A 14,530-nucleotide genomic window follows, 5' to 3' on the forward strand; every position below is an offset into this window, starting at 1 on the left:
GAGCATTAGTTTAAGCGAACTAGGAATTTGTAGGATTTCTAGACTTAAACTTAGAATGCTAAGTGAAGTTTTGAGATGTGTGTCTGTTATATTTCAGACACGAGCACTGGTTTATTTTAGGAAAGTTGCCTAAAATGCTTTTATGTGCTAAATGTTATATGTTGCCATATATGATTTTATTTGTTCGGATCTATGGTCTGTTGCCGACCGGATCTAGAAACCTTATGTGTGTAGGATTCTAAGCGTACGTCTACGATATTAGAACTAGCATGTAAACGTTTCGGAGTGATAAGGAAGATTTGAATATCTACCATGATTGAGGATCTAATTTCACCTTATTTGGTGTGTAGATCAAAATGGTGAGAACAAGAAGTGGAGTTGGAAATGCTGACGAAAACAGGAATCAACCACCAGTGATTGAACAAGTACCTGTCGTAGCAGCAGCACCTGAGCCAATAACCATGGCTGGTGTGCAAATGATGATTCAGACGATGTTGGATCGTCAGATGGATGAAACTAGACGGTTGCTTCAACAGAATCGTGAAGAACTGTCAATTCGTGTAGAGGAGCCTGAATTAAACGAAGGGCACTCGGAAGGTGGAAACTTCAGTGGGTCTATTGGTCAAGCCAACCCACCGATAGTTAGGCAAGATAACCATGATGGAAGGAATGATGGAATGGGATGCAAGTATAAGGACTTTCTAACTTGCAAACCATCGACCTTCAATGGAAAGGAGGATCCGATTGGAGTTATGGATTGGATCTCTGAAATGGAGTTAGCCTTTATGACATGTGGCTGCAGAGGCAAGTTGCAGACTATCCATGCCGTGCGACAATTCCGAGGTGGAGCCGTTCGTTGGTGGAACACTCTAGGGAAGATGTTGAGCCCTAATGAGCCACTGCAATTGTCATGGGCAGAGTTCTTGGTGCAGTTCAAGCGCAAGTTCTGCTCGGCTCAAAATTTGTTGGAGTTGGAGAACAAGTTCCTGACATTGACGAAAGGCAGCATGTCAGTTGATGACTACACCAATAGCTTCACCGATAAGATGGAGTTTGCCTTGTGTATCGTCCCAGACGAGTTGACAAAGGTGGACCGGTATGCGAAGGGACTCCCATGGGAGTACGAGGTGCCAGTACGTCAGGCACTTACTCTAGAGGCAGCTATCTGGGCTGCCAAGTCTGTGGAGAACATGATCAAGGGAAGAACCACCGACAAGGTTGAGGTTGGTGAGAAAAGAAAGTTTGAGGGAACATCTGGTTCCGGTAAGAAGGGCAAATTTTCGAAATCTGACTCGAAAAAGTTTGGAGGAAAAGGAGGCGAAGTGAAGTGGTGTGATAAGTGTAAGAAAAAGCACTTTGGAAAATGTAGCGAGGATGTGACCTGCTACAAGTGTGGGAAGGTTGGACATTTTGCTAATGAATGTCCGAACAACAAAAGGATGTGTTTTGGTTGCAATGAAGAGGGGCATATTTTGAAAGACTGTCCGAAGAAGAGGGAGGCAGCTAGGCCCAACATTCCACCAAAGCCGAAGGCGAGAGCCTTCCAGATGACACTTAAGGCTGCGAAAGATGAAGCTGATGTCGCTTCAGGTACCTTTCTCGTAAACGAATTACCTGCTCAAATTTTGTTTGATTCTGGAGCCAACTACTCCTTTATTTCGCATGAGTTTGGTAGAAAGCTAGCTTTGCCTATTGATAGACTAGATGATGCTTTATTAGTCGAAGTAGCTAGTGGCAAGTTTGTACCTGTTAGCCATCGTATGAAAAACATCTTAATCGACCTTAATGGGAATAAGTTTCACGAGAAATTATTGCCCATCGATCTTAATGGTTTCGACATCGTTTTGGGAATGGATTGGCTTAGCACCAATGATGCCGAAATTTTATGCAAGAAGAAGATAGTTAAAGTAAACCCGCCTGGGAAAGATTCGTTTATGGTGTATGGGGACAAACGCAGAGTGAATTCTGGAATCATTTCTCTAATGAAAGCCAGAAAGTGTTTGACCAAGGGATGTACATCATATTTAGCATTCGTGATTGATGCTAAGAAAGAAAAGAAGGTGATGCAGAGCATTCCAATGGTGTGTGATTATCCGGAAGTATTTCCCGAAGATCTTCCTGGATTACCACCTGATAGACAAGTAGAGTTCAGAATAGACTTGTTACCAGGAACCACGCCAATAGCAAAAGCACCTTACCGATTAGCACCGACGGAGATGAAGGAGCTAATGATGCAACTTCAGGAGTTATTGGACAAAGGTTTCATTAGACCTAGTTCATCGCCCTGGGGAGCTCCGGTGTTGTTCGTAAAGAAGAAAGATGGAAGTATGAGAATGTGCATCGATTACAGAGAGCTGAACAAGGCAACAATAAAGAATAGATATCCGTTGCCGAGGATTGATGACCTATTTGATCAATTGCAAGGTTCGAGCTATTTCTAGAAGATCGATCTAAGGTCAGGATATCATCAGCTGACAGTAAGAGAGCAAGATATCGAGAAGACTGCATTCAGAACTAGATATGGACACTACGAGTTCTTGGTTATGTCGTTTGGACTAACCAATGCTCCGACAACGTTCATGGATTTGATGAATAGGGTTTGTAATCCGTTCCTTGATAAATCCGTGATAGTGTTCATAGACGACATTTTGATTTACTCGAAAAGCCAGGAGGAGCATGGCAGACACTTGCGAGAAGTGTTAGAAGTCTTGAAGAAGGAGAAACTGTATGCAAAGTTCTTCAAATGTGATTTTTGGATTCGTGAAGTCCAATTTTTGGGTCACGTGGTCAACCAAGAGGGGATAATGGTTGATCCAGCGAAGATCGAAGCTGTGATGAAGTGGGAACAACCGAAAAGTCCCACGGAGATTCGAAGCTTTTTAGGATTAGCCGGATACTACCGCAGGTTTATCCAAGGCTTTTCTTCGATCGCTAGTCCATTGACAGCTTTGACCCACAAAGGAGCTACTTATGCTTGGAGTGATAAGCATAAAGAAGCATTCAAGAAGCTAAAGAAGAAGCTATGTGAGGCACCGATACTTTCTCTACCCGATGGAGTTGAAGACTTCGCTGTTTATAGCGATGCGTCTGGGGTTGGATTGGGTTGTGTTTTGACCCAAAGAGAAAAGGTGATAGCATATGCATCTCGACAACTGAAAGAGCATGAAAAGAATTACCTGACTCATGATTTGGAGTTGGCGGTGGTAGTTTTCGCTCTGAAAATATGGAGGCATTACCTCTATGGCACGAAGTGCAAACTTTTCACTGATCATAAGAGTCTCCAATATCTCTTTAATCAGAAGGAATTGAATATGAGGCAACGACGCTGGCTAGAATTACTTAAAGACTACGACTGCGAGATACTTTACCACCCCGGTAAAGCTAATGTTGTTGCTGATGCTCTCAGTCGGAAAGTCAATCTTGAAAGGAGAAGGCCAAGAGTGTTGAGAATTGAAGTTGTCTCGACCATTGTGGAAAGTATAAAGAAAGCTCAAGAGGAAGCTTCTGAGAAAAATGACCGAAAGGAGGAACGTTTGGGTAAAACGTTGGTGTTTGGTACTAACGGTCATGGACTGAAGGTATTCCAAGATCGTATTTGGGTACCTAAGTCAGGGGGAATTAGGGATCTTCTGATGGAAGAGGCTCATAAGACCATGTACTCGATTCATCCTGGTAGCACTAAAATGTATAGGGACCTGAAACCCTACTACTGGTGGCCGACGATGAAGTTTGATGTTGCAAAGTATGTGGCTGAGTGTGTGACTTGTGCGAGAGTAAAGACACAACATCAGAAAATGTACGGGAGTTTAGAACCATTGCCTGTGCCTATGGGTAAGTGGGAAGACATTGCTATGGATTTTGTCACTAAACTGCCAAGAACAAAGAATGGTCACGACATGATTTGGGTGGTCATTGATCGATTCACTAAGAGTGCGCATTTCATAGCAGCCAAGGAGAAATGGTCTATGGAAAAGCTTGCGAATTCTTACGTGAAGGAAATTGTGAGGCTTCACGGTGTTCCGTTAACGATTGTATCGGATCGTGATAGCCGTTTCACCTCAAGGTTTTGGAAAAGTCTACAAGAGGAAATGGGTACCAAGTTATGTTTAAGCACAGCTTACCATCCGCAGACTGATGGTCAGAGTGAAAGAACAATACAAACACTTGAAGATATGCTGAGAGCATGTACCTTGGAATTCCTAGGTAATTGGGATGAACATTTACCTTTGGTAGAATTTTCCTATAATAATAGTTTTCACTCGAGCATTAAGATGACACCTTATCAAGCTTTGTATGGACAGAAGTGTCGTACGCCGTCTTGTTGGCTTGAGGCTGGGGAAAAGCAGTTTATGGGACCAGAGATGGTTCATCAAACTGCTGAAAAGTTGAAAATAATTAGGGAAAGAATGTTAGCAGCTCAAGATCGTCAAAAGAGCTATGCTGACAAAAAGCGAAGACCGATGACTTTTGAGATTGGAGATTCGGTTTTGCTTAAAGTCTCGCCGTGGAAGGGACTTATAAGATTTGGTAAAAGGGGAAAGTTGAGTCCAAGGTTTATTGGACCGTTTAAAGTTCTTCAGAGGATTGGGAACCAAGTTTACAAGCTCAAATTACCCGAAGAACTGAATGGAATTCACAACACTTTTCATGTGTGTTATTTGAGGAAGTTCACGGGAGAAATTCCCGATATAATTCCAATTTCTGAATTGAGAATTGATGAGAACAAAAGGTTGATTGAAGAACCAGAGGCAATTGTTGACCGAAAGACTAAGAAGTTGCGACGCAAAATGGTTGGGTTAGTGCTTGTCCGATGGAAACACACGAATGGGCCGAATCTCACCTGGGAGACGGAGAGTGACATGTTGAGTCGCTATCCGCATTTGTTTGTTGATGTGTGATTCCGGGGACGGAATCATTCTAAGGTGGAGAGAATTGTAATGCCTGTGTTTCCGGGCTTGCCATTTTTAGCAATGTAATAGTCTAGGTTAACCTTTGTAACCCGTTTTGAAATAATAAGATTGTGTTATTTGAGTATTATGTGTTTTGTGCTTAATTGCTTAATTATGTGGTTTGATTAATTAAGAATAAAAATAAGCGTCAAAATTTAAGTGTAAAATAAACTTAATATCTTTGAATAATGTTGTTGTAGTTGAAACGAGGTTTCCGAATATATATAGAACGCCCAAATCTGACCTCGTATGAGGAAGTTATGATTTTATCGAAGTTTCGGCTTAGCAGTGTGCAGCCCGAAATACTCAATTTGAGATCGAGCGGTTTTTAGCCGAAGCAATCTAAACGAGGATCGAAGGTCTCGTTGTTGGTATCGAAGCGATAAAAAGTTAGGCGAGAACGGACGCCAAACGAAGAAGTTATGAATTTATAACGAAGTTTTTCTGTCGCGGCCTATTAAAAATAAATAATAAAAATAAATTTGAAAATAGCTGACGAAGTCTAAACGAAAGTTGTAGAGCGTAGTCTCACCTTCACGTGGATATAAAGAACGTCGAAAACGGAGTTCGTATGAAGAAGATATGAATTTCCGAAGTTTATTAATTATTTTGTATTTAAATTTAAATGGAAATTCGGAAGCATTATCCGAAGGCGAGTCACCGGTCTGATCCGACGTACGCCCCGCGTACGCGAGTACGCCCCACGTACTCCGAAGAGTGTCGACATTTCGGATGACGCATGCAGTGACGATTTCGGAAGCAGTACGCGCTGCGTACTGCAGTACGCCCCGCGTACTCCGAGGCTCCAGCCTCCTATAAATAGGAACCGAAGGCAGCCGAGTCTTTTGCCAATTTCCTCTCTTCTCTCTCCCATTTTGCATCGTTTTGCGTGCCAGAATTATCCCGAATCCCCGGTATCATACTCTAGCCCCGAGGCAAGTCCCGAGATCCCGAAGATCCCGAGAAGTGCGGTTTCCGAGTCGAAGCTCTGCCCGCGAGAAGTTCGATTTTTGAGGAGATCTTCCAGATCTACTGAGGATTACTACTTCTGCAAGTCATAGTGCTGTCCGATCATCTTCTGATCAAGTGAGTGTATACTACCTTTCATAAACACGATAATAATACAAGTTTGGTTCGAGTGTATTAAGTATATTGTTGTTTATAAGTGTGAGTGTGTAGTTACCTTCTTCCAAATACAATAATATGAAGTATTTTAAATAAAATACGTGCTATGTGTATATATTTGGTTGTGTTATGTGTGAATGTGTATTCACTCTCTTCTATCTCATAGATATGATTTATTCTCTATGAGATATGTGCTATGTGTGTGTGTGCCTCATCTGTTATGTGGATTATGTGTTGATTAAAGCATGCTATACAGGTTTTCAAAATTATGTATAAAAATGTATATCTTATCTACTAATATGTTGGGTAGAACATGGGTAGATAGTTGGTGTGTAATAAACAGATGAGAGGCCTCGTTGTTGTTTGATTTAGTCATCTAGCGGAGTTTAGATGACGACCACTGGTTATTCTAGACAGTCTTGTGGAAACATTAGCAGGTTCGCCACCTGTAGGTGTTAATGAACTCGGGTGTTCATTTGCTGTACTCCATCCCCCTCATGGTTGCCTTATTTGACTTATATTGCTGAGGTACCCCCGAAGCATGTGTTGTCGCCCCGATGAAATATTCTTAGACTAGGTCCCTTGTGTTAGCTGTTTTAGGGACATAAAGTGAGAATAACGGGAATGTGTAATTGGGTTATTGTTGGTTGGTGAAAATTAAATATGATTATTTATTGTGGGTTGAAAACCCTATATGCTCACCAGGCTCCCAAGCCTGACCCACTCAGTTTTAATTGTATTACAGGAAGTGGCGCGAGGGCATGAGATGGATGAACCATCAGTTGTTTTGATTGCAAGTCTGTATATGTTTATATTTGTTGAATGACTTGTAATGTATTCGTTTATGCTTATTGGTCTGTATCGGAACATGACACCCCGAGTTTTGATTATAATGAAAATACATTTCTTTTATGAAATGCTTTGGTAAACATTGTTTTATCATGTTTTGTTTTGGGGAACAAATTCCGCAACTCTTTCAAATCAAAAGGATTTACTCTGAAAATATTTTAAAAGCATAAATGAAAATCGGTCTTTTCTGGCCGAGATTTTGGGGATGTCACATAAACACCCCTAAATCCTTGGGATAAATTCTAAAAGTGCATACAAACAAGTTTTAGACCTTTAATCAAAATAAATCTCACCCTAGGAGAGTTCACGGCCATGAGGGGGGTCTCATGGGCCGTAAACTCCAAAAACACATCAAAAGTCCCTTAAAACTTCATGAAAGGCCTTGGAACAATTTTAGAAATCACATGTGATTGATTTGGAAGCATTAAAACACTTATTCAAGGGTGCATAGGAGTTTACGGCCGTAAGCTCCATGCTAAGGCCGTAAACTCCCTTAATTAGTCTTATTTGATGAATTTAATCAATTCCAAGCCTTAAATCAAACCCTAGAAATTTTCCCTGAAGTGTTTCAAGCCAATTTGCACCATAAACCACCCCACCATGAGTTTACGGCCGTAAACTCATGGGGGAATGGGTGTTATAGGCCGAAAAATCTTGTAAGAACTCCATTTTCCGGTCATTCAAGTCCTTAAACGCCACCCGGGTCCCTCCAAACACTTGTAATGGGGTGTTTCCGCGACTAAAAGTGTTTGTCCCTAGCAATTAAATAATTTAAGTCCTAGTTAGATACAAATGTGTATCTTTGCATTATACTTAGGAACCTCGTGCATTTGCAAGTCACGAACCAACGTTTATCATCCTAAATCGTCACGTTTCTCGTCCGGTGAGTTCATACCCATACGCTTTTTCCGTGTTTTTCAATGTTTTCAGGGGGGAATACAAGCAAACTATAAATGTTTTCAAAACATAACATTGATGTGTTTCAAATAATATCTGGCAAATTTATAAACACTTTTACTCCTTATGTATTATGCTGAGCATAAGGGATGATTTATTAACTACAACTAAATGGATTTTAGTTAAGAAAATAACCAAACTAATCAAATTATTATGGGAATAATTTGGCGGTTCTTTAGTTCTCGTTTTATCATGTACTGATATGTGTATAAAGTTATTAGATAAACTATGTCTGATTCAGTTTATCTCTGTATCATTTGAATGTATTGCCAGATAGTTTCATTGTATGTATCTATATTCACTGTATTATGTTTCATAGTCTTTTGTATGTTTGATATCGTATGGGAACCCTGTGAATAGTTTAGTACTAGTTTGTGAGTTAGTCACTACCCTTTATGGATGATCAGTAAATCCTCCCCGAAAGTGTAACCAGAGTCTCCTGGAGGGAGAGCGAGGAATTTGTGAATAGATCTATTCGGGACTGACAATCTCACACCTTAACTGCTAGCTACAGTTAGGCGGGCACGCCTGGGGTGACAAATTCTGGATATCGTCCGACGTCTGACAAACGTCAAGGAGGTCTCGTTGTTGTATTAGCATGGTTACCCGACTCACAATACGTATTAATATAAATTTATTCACGACTTTGGTTTTGGAGATATATATCTAGTACGGGATGGTAATCCCATGGTTTTTGGTCTATAGGGTTCATATCTATTGCAGGATGTTATTCCTATGGTTAGAATCTATATCTAGTTCAGGATAGTGATCCCATGGTTTTATCAAATTATCTTGTATCTAGTCCGGGATGGTAGTCCCATGGTTTTCAGTCTATATTTTCAAGTATGTCAAACTATCTTGTATCTAGTCCGGGATGATAGTCCCATGGTATTAAATCTATATGTAGTACGGGATGTTAATCCCAAGGTTTTCAAACTATTTTTCCATCTACAGTTCACGTATATTAAAGTATTTTATATCTAATTCGGGATAGTAATCCCAAGATTCTCAATATATAGTTTTGTGTATTAAACTATACTATGTGATATTAAATCGGTCTTGTAGTTAGGAAAATATGGGATTTTCCTGGGGTAATGTGTAACGCGTAATTGAACTGTAATGAAGGATAACTAAACTGTTTTACATAAGAAAATATGGGATTTTCTTGGATAACAAACCTTTTCGGAAAACTAAAGGAAACTGGTACATTTTCAGAAAACAAACATCTTATGAACTCACCAGCTTTATGCTGATTTTCAAACCGCTTGTATTCTCAGGTCCACGTTAGACAGGTACCCGGTGATATCTTTTGGAGAAGACGGAGTGCTCAGAAGACTCGTCTCAACTTTTGTTCATATGATATATGTATAACACTTGTACAATTTACTTTTGAAACAAATGTAAACTTTTAAATATATGTAATGTAATGGTTGTTTACTGTGATTACTATGTACATTGGATTTGATACTCAACGTGGAGTCAACCCCGGAAATGTTTCCGCCTTTGGTTTTCGGGGTGTGACAACAAATTTCCATTTAATTGGAAAAAGTTATTTTTTATTATTACGACCACTAAATCGGGTGCGACCAAAAGCCCCGTTTGACGGCAGTATCGGGTAGAATTCCACTGATCCCCGACTCGAACCCCTATATAAAGGTGAGTGGAGTCCATTGGAGACTTTTTACACTCCCTAAACACACTCTCTCTCTAGACTCGTTTTCGCCCCGAATCTGCAACCAAACGCCTCTAAATTGTAAGTCCGCTTACCCTAGCCTATTCTAAACATATTGAATCATGTTTATAGCCCAAAAATCGGACTTAGAAGCAATGGAAAAGGAGTTTACGGCCTAAGCTCTTCCTTAGGCCGTAAACACCTAAAATGAGGCCAAAATGACCTAAACTTGTCCCTAATGGCTTGGAAATAAATTAGGGATTTAGCCTAGGAGTGTTTGATCAATTAAAGCAACCAATTCAGGGGTAAAAGAGAGTTTACGGCCCAAGCACAAGCTTAGGCCGTAAACACCTCAAAATCTTGTTAAAAGGCCCCAAAAACACTCCCAAACCACCCTTAGATTTCATACATAATTTAGGGACTTGGTATTGTGGGTTTAAATCATTTAAACACAAGGAAATATGGGGTAACAAGGAGTTTACGGCCCAAGCAAGTGCCTAGGCCGTAAACACCCCTTAATCATGCCTAAATGTCCCAAAAACACTCCTAAAACACCCTTGGACTTAATACATAAATTAGGGGCTTATCCTTTTGGGTTTGGAACATTTAAACTCAAGGATTTAAGGGATTAAAAGGAGTTTACAGCCCAGACACATGTCAAGGCCGTAAACACCCTAAAACACACCCAAATGATAGTTTTAATCCCCCAAAATGGCATCACACTTCATTATAAATTACTAGCAAGGCATTTGGGGCTTTAAACTTCACAAAACTCAAAGAATGAGAGTTTACGGCCGTAAACTCCCTTAGGAGTGTCCCTAGGCCATAAACTCCCTAATGAAGCCATTAGAAGCCTTAAACCCACTCATGCCTTTTTGGAAAAGTACTTAGAATAATTCCATGAGCAAGTAGAAGCCTTAAAACACCCTAGAACCCATCACCATGAGTTTACGGCCGTAAACTCATGGTGAGTAGTCCCTGGGCCGTAAACATCATATTAAGGGCTTAATCTTGGAGAGTAAACTCCATTCCTAAGTCATACGCACCCTTAAACGCTACTCGGGACACCCAAACACTTAACCAAAGTGTTTTCTGCTCCTGTGAGCGCGTATATTTGTTTAATTAGTATTAAATATACTAATTGTATGTGAACATATGTTATCATATGTTAAATAGGTCATTGTGTGTGTTCAAGTCCTTGCGTGACACCGAACGCCCAAACGACACCTTCGTCGGACCTACTTACACCAGGTGAGTTCATACCCCTGAATGAACCTTTTAAATGTTTTTACATATTTTATAGGGGGGAATACAAGTTAAACATGCCAGTTATCACATCAATCACATGTGATTGATAACCCGCATGCACAAGATTTTACCACTGTACACTGTTTTACTGAGTAGGACAGTGGTTTTCAATTGTATCAAAACTCTTACTTATACTGTTTTATCTAAATTCATTCTAAACTGGTTTATGAAAGATTTTCTAAAGTTTTTAAACATATTTTACAAAAGAATACAAATTGTGATTTTCTTCGGATATAAAGGTTTTTCATCAAAGTTTCCCTTTTTTTCGACGTATACTTTTACTTGTTAAATACGACTGCTTCGCTTATACTTATTTTATACTCCTACTCTGTAACGCTTTCACTTATACTTGAAGTCACTTATACCTGATGGACGCTTATACTCATTCACACTCTTACTTAGTGATACGATTCTACTTCGCTTATACTTGATATCGACCCTACATCACTTATACTCGATGCGCTCATACTTCACTTATTGTCGTCTCTACTTCGTGATACGCTTATACTTGCTCGACACTCTTACTTCACTTGCGATCACTCCTACTTCACTTGTTAGACACTCCTACTTCACAAAGATCACTCTTACTTGATACACACTCAATCGTAGTTAGATGTATGTCTGTGCTTGTATAGATGCATATAAATAATGATTGAAGGACTTAGGAAGGCTTGTCCGCCCTATTTCCTTTTCTTCGTTGAGATGTGGTCTGGTGGGATCGGATGTCCATCCGATGGTCGTTTGATTCATTACTTATATATTATGTACACAAGCATATACATACGGGTTTACTTCAGCTAATTCAGTTAAGAGTCTTTACCTCTAGTTCAACACTTACATTAGAAACCCACTAGTTGGAAGTCTCTACCCACTATTTGGGATGCATCTTCAGGACAAGGCCTTCTCCGTCGTCTAGTTGGTAACCAGAGTCTCCTGTAGGGAGAGCGGACATTGTGTGTATAGATCTATACGGGATTGACAACCCTGCACCCAGACTGCTAGCTACAGTCCCGGCCTACCAAGCCAATGGGTAACAAATGTCACATTATAGACGCTTGTAGGGCATCTGGTACTCTAGTCAGTATGGTTATGAGTATCCCGGGTTACCTTATAATTCATTGGCTTTAAGGTAACGGTATTTCGCCAGCAATTTACACTGTATGCTGGTAATTCAATTACAGAGTCACACTGTTTTGACCTTACAAGACGTATCTTTCATTTGATACTGTCTGGGGTCTGTCTCCTCTGTTTTGACCTTACAAGACGTATCTCTCATTTGATGTTGTCTGGGGTCTGTATCCACTGTATTCACAGTATCCACTGTATTCACTGTATTAGACCCTGCTAGACATATCCTTCATTTGATATTGTCTGTGGTCTGTATTCACTATGTTCACTGTTTTAGACCTGGCTAGACGTATCTTTCATTTGATATTGTCTGCGGTCTGTATTCACTGTTTTAGACCTTACCAGTTGTACCTTTCATTTGGTACCTTCTGGGGTCTGAGTCTCTATTTGTTAGACTGAACCAGGCGTGTCGTTTGTTCGATACTCTCCTGGAGTCTATGATTCCTTTCCTTAGTCAGCAGTCCTCACTGCTGAGGCATATGTTATTCCCTAATGTCGTTTGTTTTCCAAAATAATCAAATTCAGTATTTTGATAATGATAGCAATTTAGGGAAAACTACTTTTTACCACATAACACTGACCAGCCTTGGTAGAAGGCTGCTTTATTAAAGAAAATATAGGATTTTCTGTAAAGAACTCTAATGCACTGTAAACACTTAAACTACTACTTTATAAAGTTATTTGACTAAATGACACTAAATACTTATGAACTCACCAACATTTGTAAAAATGCTGATACTCGCTTTTCAAATAACTTGTATTCTCAGGTTAGCATTAGACAGGTACATCCCCGGAGCAGTTGATGAAGATAGCTTAGTGTCATGCCGTACTTACTTATATTTACTTGTATTCTTTGATGTATTGTAATGTAACCATGTAAAATTATTACTATTAATGCAATGTTTTGTTGTACTTTGATTACTATAATGCATGTGTTGTGATACTTGACATGACGTCATCCACCCCATAACGTTTCCGCCGTTCCGGTTTTGGGGTGTGACAATCGTGGGGTGCTCGACACCAAATTATAGTAGAAAGAAATGCCCAATGGATACTGGCGATAATGACCCAAACTGGAGGTAGCGGGAGTAATGGATTGGTGAAGATAGGATCTTCACAGTGACAGAGGAAATAGTTGGTTACGGAGCATTGCCTTCGGGAGGCAAGGAAATCGCGCAAGCAAAGAAGGGGTGAACCCCTATGGTTTCAGTGCAGTACTCAGTGAGTACTAGAAGGATTGTCGGTTGAGTAAGTTGTGTTCCCAGAATGTTCAGGGTCAGGGTTGACCCGAGATTATTATCCAAGGATTAATGTTAGTCGGAATGACCGGGCGAAAGACCAGCGAAGGTAGGCAGCTGGCGATGGATCATTTAGTGGAATATTGGAAGCAGATCGCAGGTGGTGGGCCATAGCAAACCTCGAGGACGAAGTTTAGTTTAAGTGGGGGAGAGTTGTAACACCCAAAGTCAGGAAGGCCAATAAAGGAAAGGAAACCCTAATTTTAAGGGACGACTCGGTGAGTCCAAGGAGGAACTCGGCGAGTCCGAGCGGGATCCGGGTCGAGGAGTAAGTGACCGACTCGGCGAGTCGGCCAAGGAGACTCGGTGAGTCTGGTCTGTGCAAGGAAAACCCTAAATTCGGGACTTGGAGCCTATTTAAACGTCTCATTCTCTCCCCTAGGGTTCCTTTACTACGTCTTTCACCCAGAACATCGAACCCTAAGCCTCATTGTTGCTCATTCAAGCTTCCAAGCCATTTCTGAGTGATTTGAAGGAAGAAGAAGAAGGGGAATCATTGAAGCTTCAAGGATTGGCCTTAGATCTGAAGATTGGGGAAACTTTCTGAGTTATTGAAGGTATTAAGTTGTTTCCCTCCTTTAGATCTATTATGGTTGTGAGTTTTGGGGGCTTTTTAGCCATGATTAGCTATCCATTTGAGTTAGAAGCCAGATCTGAAGTTGCTACTTTGGATCTAAGCATATTATGGTCTTGAGAAGCATAAAGTATTTGTCCTTGAGTTGATTATGGAGCCTCTTTGCCTTAAACCCTAGTTTATGGTGTATTTTGCCTAGATCTCCTTCTTTACACGTAAAGTTTGCAACTTTACGTGAGGAATAGGCTTGAGAAGGGTAGATCTACAGTTTGGAGTCCATGCATTACTTAAAAGTCCTATGCATGTATGAAGATCTGAATGGACTCGGCGAGTCCTTTGAGTAGACTCGGGAGTAGCATGAAGATTTGGAGGAACTCGACGAGTGGGATGAACAACTCGTCAAGTCGGATGAAGTTGGGCAGGAACTCGGCGAGTTGGAAGAATAACTCGACGAGTCTGTTGAAGGTTGTCTTGGACTCGGCGAGTCAGGTCGCGAAACCCCAAACCCTTCGAGTTGAGACTCGAATCAGTGAGTCGAGTGGATACTCGGTGAGTTGGACAGGTCAGGACTCAGAAATCGGTAGACTCGGCGAGTCATGGACTGACTAGGTGAGTCGAGTCGCGAATGGAAGGACTCTGAGCATATGAACTCGGCGAGTCAGTAGGGTGA

This window comes from Lactuca serriola, chromosome 3 (assembly GCF_051521515.1).
Source record: "Lactuca serriola cultivar US96UC23 chromosome 3, Lser_US96UC23_V15, whole genome shotgun sequence".
Taxonomy (NCBI): Eukaryota; Viridiplantae; Streptophyta; class Magnoliopsida; order Asterales; family Asteraceae; genus Lactuca; species Lactuca serriola.